General features: G+C 46.3%; 1 pseudogene; it reads right to left on the bottom strand.

Moving 5' to 3' along the window:
• Window positions 1–2693: 2693 nt before the first annotated feature.
• LOC124790386 lies at window positions 2694–2811 on the bottom strand (annotated as a pseudogene).
• Window positions 2812–11062: the final 8251 nt, after the last annotated feature.

Here is an 11062-nt window from a genome sequence, read left to right as displayed (position 1 = left end):
ACTATAAAGGCGAATGAGATTTACACAGTTGTAAAAATTATTGGTAGACTTGAAGGCTTATTTCCCATTCTTCTGCTTTATCAGCCTGCTAATCATAGTTGAGTTCCTCACAATCGTGGCACTGGGCAGTAGGGTGAAACGATGGAGTCGATTGAATGAGCTGGATTGCCAATAACAAATTTTGTACATTCATTAAATCACAAGTTAGAAAAACATCGTAAAGGATCACCTTAGATCGCTCCATAGAGGGTGACAATAAACACCTTTCACTTGAGCTGAAGCAAACAGATACAAGATCAACAGGATGAACAACTCTAAAAACAAAGTTAATAAGAAAAATACTTTTCCTTTTAAGAATATAAGGAGACAGAAAACCATCTAAACACCATGCTTATCAGAGGCTCTTTATAAATACAGCTTACTGGGAGTAAAATCAAAATTTGCAAAACATCAATACTTTAAAAATGAAACGTTTAAAACTTCCCTTTTGTAGTGGAATTTCTTGGTCCTGAATTCGGATCTTGGACAAAACTTGCCTACTATGGGACATCCATCTGGATCCATTAAACATGTGGACAAGTAGCTAATCATTCCTCATCAGCATGTTTAATAAACATCCTAGTTAACCACAAAAATGTTTACCTAAAAAAATTCAGTATTCGCCACAGGGTACAACAAAATGATACAACATCAGTTCAGATTTAAACAATCTATGAGATTTTGTAAACATGTAAGGTGGCAGAACAAATGAAGGTCAGATTCACACCTTACATGAGAGGTTTATACATCACATCAGGAAGGTTAATATGACACCAAACTTAATTTGATGGTAATGAGCAAATTTGCCTATCAGTATATAATGCATTGAGGGATGATACTCAATGGATGGTAATTAACCATCATCCTATAATGCATGTTTGAGTGGAAGGTGGAACAAGCAGTGAGAGGCGTTTTAGTTTGGAATTCAGAGTGATGAGGGCTGAGGCAAGGCTGTGCTACAGGGGGTACCACGGAAACCACTTAAATGGGTGTCCCGGATGGAAAGTCAACGATCAACCAGGTGACTCAGATGGGGAGAGCGAGTATAACGGCTCATCTGAGGGAGGACAGGAAAGAAAGCTTTTAGAAAAATGCATTTCAGTATTCCAGATCGATACGGAACAAGACCCGTGACGCAGTTTACATTACGTGTCCAGCGAGTCGTACACATGTGAGAGTCAATGTACTTATTTAGGCATCTGGAATGGGCACAATACGTCCGATTGGCGGAAACGTCCTAGGAAGGAGAAAAGAGCCAAAGTTTCGACGTAACTTAATGGTAGGGACCTTGGATTGATAGAGAGAGTTTCCACAAAATAAGAGGAACGCTCCTATTGCTCGAAAAAAGCCGTGACGTGCAGAATGAAAGAACCCAGGTGGGGAGAGAGTGTGGCTAGGAGTAAGACAAGGCGGAAATTTTCGGAGACTCTTCTCTGAACTGGCGTCAAGTGCAGAACAGAGCACATAATGCTCTGTACAACGCAGAGGAATAATTCGTGTGAACACTGCATTCACACCGGCTGATATCCAGCTAGAAATTAGCTGTAGCATCGTTTAGCTCCAATTGTGGAGAAATGAACCAGTCAATTAGTTAATTGTTCTTGCGAGAACTGAGAGGGCATTATAATATGTACACTGATCCAAGCGTGTGCGTGTAAATCTTCACATTCTAAGGCTACAGATGAGTACATGTTCTCTTGCATAACGAGAAACGTAGGGAAAGTTTCTGATGGAAAATTCAGCAAAGGTGTAATTAGTTTTATAGGAATTTCAGCGGAACAGAGCGGCCTAGCAGACGACAGTTCAACACAGCTTAAGGTAAATACCACATGCAGAGGCGTAAACTTGGTTCACCAGCTTGCGTCCACTGTAAAGTCAAGCGACCTTGGGTAATCTTTTGTTCAATTTGTCACGTAACTAACCATCCACCGTAGACTTGATTGTCATCCTAAAAACAGTACCGAACTTTGAACCGGAATCGGACGATTTTCGTAGTACTGACCAACATCATTACGTAAGTGTAGGAACAATTCTCTAAAGAAACTTCCAGTAAAAGTTTAATATTGTCGTGTTTAGGAAAATTTAACCTTCTGAGAGTTAATATTTAATATAGTTGTGTTTAGGATTACTTCACTTTTTGATGTTGACGAGATGCGTTATCCTGACAACTGTTTTTTGTTGTCACATTGAAAACTGCGAAAAAGCGTGTGTTTTTGTGCTAATATTACGACATTAAACATAACATTTCAACTTACACAGTTGTCGTCAGTCCTAGAATAAGTAAACCAAAAATATTTCACATTACAATATATATATATATATATATATATATATATATATATATATATATATATATACATATATAAACAAGTTACACCAGTTTCTACGAAACCAAACGATACAGTCGGCGAGGGTAGACGTAGAAAGACACCAATTTGCAGTTTAACTACGCCCGAGCAGACCATGGAGGCCCAACGGTACCGACCGGCTGACATGTCATTCTTAGCTTACAGGCGTCACAGGATGCGGATTTGGAAGGGCATGTGGTCAGCACACCAATCTCCTGGCAGTATGTCAGCTTACGAGACCGGACCCACTACTCCTCAATCAAGTAGCTCCTCAGTTTGTCTCACAAGGGCTGAGTGCACCCCCCTTGCCAACAGCGCTCGGAAGTTCGGATGGTCACCCATCCAAATGCTAGCCCAGCCCGGCAGTGTTTAACTTTGGTGATCGGTCATGAACCGGTGTTAACACTGTGGCAAGACCGTTGGCGCAGCTTGCAGTACATGATCGAAATATTCCTTTCTATGTCCATGCTAAACACATTAAAATGAACATAAACAGTCTCGACCACAAGAACCCTTTATTTTTATGGTTATCTCTTTCGCTCATTTAATGACCATCTTCAGACCTTATACCATGATTGTAGGCAGTGAAACAGAACAGAGCAGTTGAAGTTTCGTGGAGTTGGTAACGACTGCACCGTTCTCTGCTACCGCCTACCACCATGAAGTCTGAAGATCGACAGTAACTGACCGAAACCGGTAACCACAAAAATGGAGGTTTCTTGCGATCGGGGCTGTTTATAGACTTTATAATTAAATATTCCTTCAGATTCATTTTAATGTACTACGAAAAATCGCTGTTCTCAGTGAGGAATGCTCTCAATAATTAATGAACACATTAATTTTTCTGGCGGTCCTCGCGGTAAGTTTCCTCATCCAACATGTCAGAAACCAGTATTGCCAGCACAACACCAGAGAACCACACGTTCCAAAACGCCAAGTCTGTGCTGCGACCGACAGAACACGGGGCTGCTTCCACTGCTGATGCTCCTTGCCACCCCAGTTCTCTGTCAACAACACTCTGCACGGCTCAAAGCACCCTCGAGATATCGCTGTTTACACCAGAGGGAGCAAACACCTATTCCGCCCCGCGACTCTGCGCCGCTGGAGTGGTGCCGACCTTTTTATTTAAACAAAATCGTGCCACTCTTGGCAAACATCTTAACTACACAACTGGCCATTAAAATTGCTACACCAAGAAGAAATGCAGTTGATAAACGGGTATTCATTGGACAAATATATTATACTAGAACTGACATGTGGTTACATTTTCACGCAATTTGGGTGCACGGATCCTGAGGAATCAGTACCCAGAACAATCACCTCTGGCCGTAATAACGGCCTTGATACGCCTGGAGATTGAGTCAAACAGAGCTTGGATGTCGTGTACACGTACAGCTGCCAATGCAGCTTCAACACGATACCACACTTCATCAAGATTAGTGACTGGCGTATTGTGACGAGCCAGTTGCTCGCTCACCATTGACCAGACGTTTTCAATTGGTGAGAGACCTGGAGAATGTGCTGGCCAGGGCAGCAATCGAACATTTTCTATATCCAGAAAGGCCCGTACAGGACCTGCAACATGCGGTCGTGCATTATCACTCTGTAATGTAGGGTTTCGCAGGGATCGAATGAGGGGTAGAGCCATGGGTCGTAACACATCTGAAATGTAACGTCCACTGTTCAAAGTGCCGTCAGTGCGAACAAGAGGTGAGCGAGACGTGTAACCTATGGCACCCCACACCACACCGGGTGATACGCCAGTGTGGCGATGACAAATACACGCTTCCGAAGCGCGTTCACCGCGATGTCGCCAAACACGGATGCGACCATCATGATGCTGTAAAGAGAACCTGGATTCATCCGAAAAAATGACGTTTTGCCATTCGTGCACCCAGGTTCGTCCTTGAGTACACCATCGCAGCCGCTCCTGTCTGTGATGCAGCGTCAAGGGTAACAGCAGCCTTGGTCTCCGAGCATATAGTCCATGCTGCTGCAAACATGGTCGAACTGTTCGCGCAGATGGTTGTTGTCTTGGAAACGTCCCCCATCTGTTGACTCAGGAATCGAGACCTGGCTGAACGATCCATTACAGCCATGCGGATAAGATGCCTGTCATCTCGACTGCTACTGATTCGAGCCCGTTGGGATCCAGCACAGCGTTCCGTATTACCCTCCTGAACCCACCAATTCCATATTCTGCTAACAGTCATTGGATCTCGACCAACGCGAGCAGTAATGTCTCAATACGATAAACCGCAATCGCGATGGGCTACAATCCGACCTTTATCAAAGTTGGAAACGTGATGGTACGCATTTCTCCTCCTTACACGAGGCATTACAACAACGTTTCACCAGGCAACGCCGGTCAACTGCTGTTTGTGTATAAGAAATCGGTTGGAAACTTTCCTCATGTCAGCATGTTGTAGGTGTCGCCACCGGCGCCAACCTTGTGTGAATGCGCTGTAAAGCTAATCAATTGCGTATCACAGCATCTTCTTCCTGTCAGTTAAGTGTCGCGTCTGTAGCACGTCATCTTCGTGGTGTAGCAATTTTAATGGCCAGTAGTGTACCTTAACAATACCGCAATTTTTTTCAAAGAAACTGTGCAGTGTATGTTTAATTCTTTATTCACACACGTAAGTAATTTGTCAGAGAAGCTTGAAAAGCTATAGAACTGTGGTTATCAAACTGCGGCTCGCCAGCCGCTTGCGGCCTAAGTATTCGTTCGGCCTTCAGTTCTCAGCCATACTTTACAATAGTAATATGCATCTAGAAACTAATAGCCGGTTCCAAAAACCTGAACTAACGTTAAGAGCTTCTTAAGAGTGTAGCTTTCCCGCTCGGTAACAAGTAAAAATTCTTGCAAAGAAGTAATATTTGAAGATGTGCTTAATTGGCATTGGTTAATTCGGCCCTGAGCTATACTCCTTAAAATACTACTGATGTACACTCCTGGAAATTGAAATAAGAACACCGTGAATTCATTGTCCCAGGAAGGGGAAACTTTATTGACACATTCCTGGGGTCAGATACATCACATGATCACACTGACAGAACCACAGGCACATAGACACAGGCAACAGAGCATGCACAATGTCGGCACTAGTACAGTGTATATCCACCTTTCGCAGCAATGCAGGCTGCTATTCTCCCATGGAGACGATCGTAGAGATGCTGGATGTAGTCCTGTGGAACGGCTTGCCATGCCATTTCCACCTGGCGCCTCAGTTGGACCTGCGTTCGTGCTGGACGTGCAGACCGCGTGAGACGACGCTGCATCCAGTCCCAAACATGCTCAATGGGGGACAGATCCGGAGATCTTGCTGGCCAGGGTAGTTGACTTATACCTTCTAGAGCACGTTGGGTGGCACGGGATACATGCGGACGTGCATTGTCCTGTTGGAACAGCAAGTTCCCTTGCCGGTCTAGGAATGGTAGAACGATGGGTTCGATGACGGTTTGGATGTACCGTGCACTATTCAGTGTCCCCTCGACGATCACCAGTGGTGTACGGCCAGTGTAGGAGATCGCTCCCCACACCATGATGCCGGGTGTTGGCCCTGTGTGCCTCGGTCGTATGCAGTCCTGATTGTGGCGCTCACCTGCACGGCACCAAACACGCATACGACCATCATTGGCACCAAGGCAGAAGCGACTTTCATCGCTAAAGACGACACGTCTCCATTCGTCCCTCCATTCACGTCTGTTGCGACACCACTGGAGGCGGGCTGCACGATGTTGGGGCGTGAGCGGAAGACGGCCTAACGGTGTGCGGGACCGTAGCCCAGCTTCATGGAGACGGTTGCGAATGGTCCTCGCCGATACCCCAGGAGCAACAGTGTCCCTAATTTGCTGGGAAGTGGCAGTGCGGTCCCCTACGGCACTGCGTAGGATCCTACGGTCTTGGCGTGCATCCGTGCGTCGCTGCGGTCCGGTCCCAGGTCGACGGGCACGTGCACCTTCCGCCGACCACTGGCGACAACATCGATGTACTGTGGAGACCTCACGCCCCACGTGTTGAGCAATTCGGCGGTACGTCCACCCGGCCTCCCGCATGCCCACTATACGCCCTCGCTCAAAGTCCGTCAACTGCATGTACGGTTCACGTCTACGCTGTCGCGGCATGCTACCAGTGTTAAAGACTGCGATGGAGCTCCGTATGCCACGGCAAACTGGCTGACACTGACGGCGGCGGTGCACAAATGCTGCGCAGCTAGCGCCATTCGACGGCCAACACCGCGGTTCCTGGTGTGTCCGCTGTGCCGTGCGTGTGATCATTGCTTGTACAGCCCTCTCGCAGTGTCCGGAGCAAGTATGGTGGGTCTGACACACCGGTGTCAATGTGTTCTTTTTTCCATTTCCAGGAGTGTATGTCTGTACTTGTACTACCGCTACTAACACACGGCGAGTCTGTATTAATGACACTTGAAACAAAAACTGTCTTATTTGCACTTAGAACCAGTCAGTTTCTTGTTATGGCGGTTTTAGCGTTCTTAACAAATTATTTAGTTTCAAACTTATGTCATTATTTTTTGCAGTGATGAGGTCTACACCATAATTCTGTGGTATCAGAATTCCTTCTCATTTTTGAGTACAAATAAGCTATGTATAAACAGAGAAGCATTACTGTTTTCATTCTCCTGAAAAATATGAGTGTTGGCGCTTAGGACGTTTCCTGCTTCAAGTCTTCAGTTAATTGAGGAACGCTTCACAGACATGAGGGTACTTCTGCAGCGCTCATGGCAGCTGATCTCAAGCCCAGTAGATGTCGGGGAAGGCGGTTGATCCGATAACGCCCGTATTACAGTTGTCAAAGTTCTTTGACAAATATTTCATAAAAGCTAGATCATGCTACTTCATAAAAGATATGTCAAAAGAGGAAGACAGAGATTGGAATATATCCAGCAAATAATTGAGGACGTAGTTTGCAAATGATTCTCTGAAATTAAGAGGTTGGCACAGGAGAGGAATTACTTGCGTGCCGAATCAGACCAGTCAGAAGACAGACGATCCAGAAAGAAAAGTGACAAAAGAACACCAATATATCGTCAAAGATTTTGTAAAACGTCTTTCACAAAAGACATTTGACAAAGGGCTGTTAAAATGTAATAGTGATCGGAGAATGGCTCCAACATGCTTCCGACGTTTAGTGTTCATCCCACGATGTGTCAGTGCTGTTACCAGACCGAAACACGCTAATGTGCAAATATACCTATACCACGCGCTTGTGTCTATAAAAGTGTTTCTCTCTGTAATTTACAAAATAATAAGTGCATGGAGTGTTTTCTTAGACACTTAAATGTAAGTAACGTTACTTTTTCTGCGGAGGTATGAAGATAAATTACACTCCTGGAAATGGAAAAAAGAACACATTGACACCGGTGTGTCAGACCCACCATACTTGCTCCGGACACTGCGAGAGGGCTGTACAAGCAATGATCACACGCACGGCACAGCGGACACACCAGGAACCGCGGTGTTGGCCGTCGAATGGCGCTAGCTGCGCAGCATTTGTGCACCGCCGCCGTCAGTGTCAGCCAGTTTGCCGTGGCATACGGAGCTCCATCGCAGTCTTTAACACTGGTAGCATGCCGCGACAGCGTAGACGTGAACCGTATGTGCAGTTGACGGACTTTGAGCGAGGGCGTATAGTGGGCATGCGGGAGGCCGGGTGGACGTACCGCCGAATTGCTCAACACGTGGGGCGTGAGGTCTCCACAGTACATCGATGTTGTCGCCAGTGGTCGGCGGAAGGTGCACGTGCCCCTCGACCTGGAACCGGACCGCAGCGACGCACGGATGCACGCCAAGACCGTAGGATCCTACGCAGTGCCGTAGGGGACCGCACCGCCACTTCCCAGCAAATTAGGGACACTGTTGCTCCTGGGGTATCGGCGAGGACCATTCGCAACCGTCTCCATGAAGCTGGGCTACGGTCCCGCACACCGTTAGGCCGTCTTCCGCTCACGCCCCAACATCGTGCAGCCCGCCTCCAGTGGTGTCGCGACAGGCGTGAATGGAGGGACGAATGGAGACGTGTCGTCTTCAGCGATGAGAGTCGCCTCTGCCTTGGTGCCAATGATGGTCGTATGTGTGTTTGGCGCCGTGCAGGTGAGCGCCACAATCAGGACTGCATACGACCGAGGCACACAGGGCCAACACCCGGCATCATGGTGTGGGGAGCGATCTCCTACACTGGCCGTACACCACTGGTGATCGTCGAGGGGACACTGAATAGTGCACGGTACATCCAAACCGTCATCGAACCCATCGTTCTACCATTCCTAGACCGGCAAGGGAACTTGCTGTTCCAACAGGACAATGCACGTCCGCATGTATCCCGTGCCACCCAACGTGCTCTAGAAGGTATAAGTCAACTACCCTGGCCAGCAAGATCTCCGGATCTGTCCCCCATTGAGCATGTTTGGGACTGGATGAAGCGTCGTCTCACGCGGTCTGCACGTCCAGCACGAACGCTGGTCCAACTGAGGCGCCAGGTGGAAATGGCCGTTCCACAGGACCACAGCCAGCATCTCTACGATCGTCTCCATGGGAGAATAGCAACCTGCATTGCTGCGAAAGGTGGATATACACTGTACTAGTGCCGACATTGTGCATGCTCTGTTGCCTGTGTCTATGTGCCTGTGGTTCTGTCAGTGTGATCATGTGATGTATCTGACCCCAGGAATGTGTCAATAAAGTTTCCCCTTCCTGGGACAATGAATTCACGGTGTTCTTATTTCAATTTTCAGGAGTGTATTTAGTTGGTTTCGAGAGATAAAATTATTTTGTTGAAGATAGTTGTTCGCACGAGTGCTCATTTTCTTGAATACACAACTCGTTGCACATTCTAAACGACGCCGCGCGGGATTAGCCGAGCGGTCTGAGGCGCTGCAGTCATGGACTGTGCGGCTGGTCCCGGCGGAGGTTCAAGTCCTCCCTCGGGCATGGATGTATGTGTTTGTCCTTAGAATAATTTAGGTTAAGTAGTGTGTAAGCTTAGGGACTGATGACCTTAGTAGTTAAGTCTCACAAGATTTCACACACATTTGAACGTTTCTAAACGACCTGCGGCCGAGATGAAATGTTACTGATGTCATGCAACAAGTTTCCTCGATGCGCCGTTCCAAATCATCTGGGGTGTGGATTCGGTGACGTAAGCACGAGTCTATAGACGTCCCCATAAAAAGAGATCTACTGGTGTTAAATTGCGTGTTCGCAATCAAAACATCTATCTGAACACAGCCAATTACCGACAGCATTAAGCCCGTCCCTAAAACTTTAAACGCCTCCGGCTCCCTTACTAAAACTGATAGAAATTCATTTTTAATTTATTAGAACACAGCTGATGTAGATATACCAGGTACATGATAAACAAAATAACGTTCTATTTAAAAAATTATACCTCGTTTCTGTAGCTCCATGGAAAATAACTACAGAAATGTATTCATAACTCGTAGAGAGAGTAACGCTTCTTAGAGATACCTCTGTAAACAAATATTTCTTTCGCTTATTTTTTGTAAGTTACAGAGCAAAACGCGTTATTCAAAACACGCCGTACAGGATGTTTTCTTTAAAGTTTTAAATAAAGTACATTAGTCCCATTAACCTACAACATGTGATCGGCAGGAAAAATTCGGCTGCACCAAAAAAACCCTCCTCCGCTCCCACCACCACTATACCGGTTTTTGTTGGAACTAGGTTGGCGTTAATTTTTAAATATCTGTCGATTTGTGGATGACTGATCAACAAATACTACGTTAAGGAAAAAAACAGGAAGAAACAACGGTCTTAGCTAAATAGAGGATAATTAGATAAATTCTTACAATCGGATTATCAAGCGAAGCGGTGCAATGGTACGATAGGACCCTTGACATCACTTCTACAAACTTGTAAGGGCCATCGCGATTTAGGCCTAAATCGCTAAAGGCAAGTGTTGGTATAATCCCTCTGAAGAAGACCATTTTCTTCCAAATCCGTCCCATTGCGAGTTGGTACTCCAGTACCAATCACTTTCGAGGAGTTTGGTGGCCGGTTCAGTACGGTAAACTCGCCCTGGTGCTCTTCGGACCATGCACGTACACTGCGAGCCATGTGATATGTTACATTGTCCTACTGGTAGATACTATCGTGCCGAGGAAAAACAAACTGCATTGCAGAGCTCGTCGTGGTCCACAAGGACAGATACATACTTGTGTTCATCTCTTGTCGCTTCCAGCATGACTAGATCATCCAGAGAATGCAATGAAAATATTCGTCAGATCATAACGGTCCCTCCTTCAGCCTGGACCGTTCCGATGATTTGTTGAGAGGCCGTACACGACAACGGCCTTCCATTTGACGAAGAATAAAACGTGATTTATCTGAAAAGACCACCTGTCACTACTCAATGGACGCCCAGTTGCAGTGTTGGCAAGTAAATTCCAGCTTTCGTCCCCCATGAACAGCAGTCATCATGGATGTATGAACCAGACGCCTGATGAGGAGGCCCATGTACAGCAACGTTTGTTGAACGGTCGTTGGAGAGACACAGTTGGTAGTCCCTTGCTTCACTTGGGCAGTCAGATGCTCGACAGTTGCACATCTAGTAGATAGTGTCGGAAGTTCCATGTGGCTTTTTGCTGATGATGCTGTAGTATACAGAGAACTCCTAACTAAGGTACGAGAATATG

The sequence above is a fragment of the Schistocerca piceifrons genome, chromosome 3, assembly GCF_021461385.2.
Source record: "Schistocerca piceifrons isolate TAMUIC-IGC-003096 chromosome 3, iqSchPice1.1, whole genome shotgun sequence".
NCBI classification, from domain to species: domain Eukaryota; kingdom Metazoa; phylum Arthropoda; class Insecta; order Orthoptera; family Acrididae; genus Schistocerca; species Schistocerca piceifrons.
This window is presented reverse-complemented; position numbering and strand designations above follow the sequence as displayed.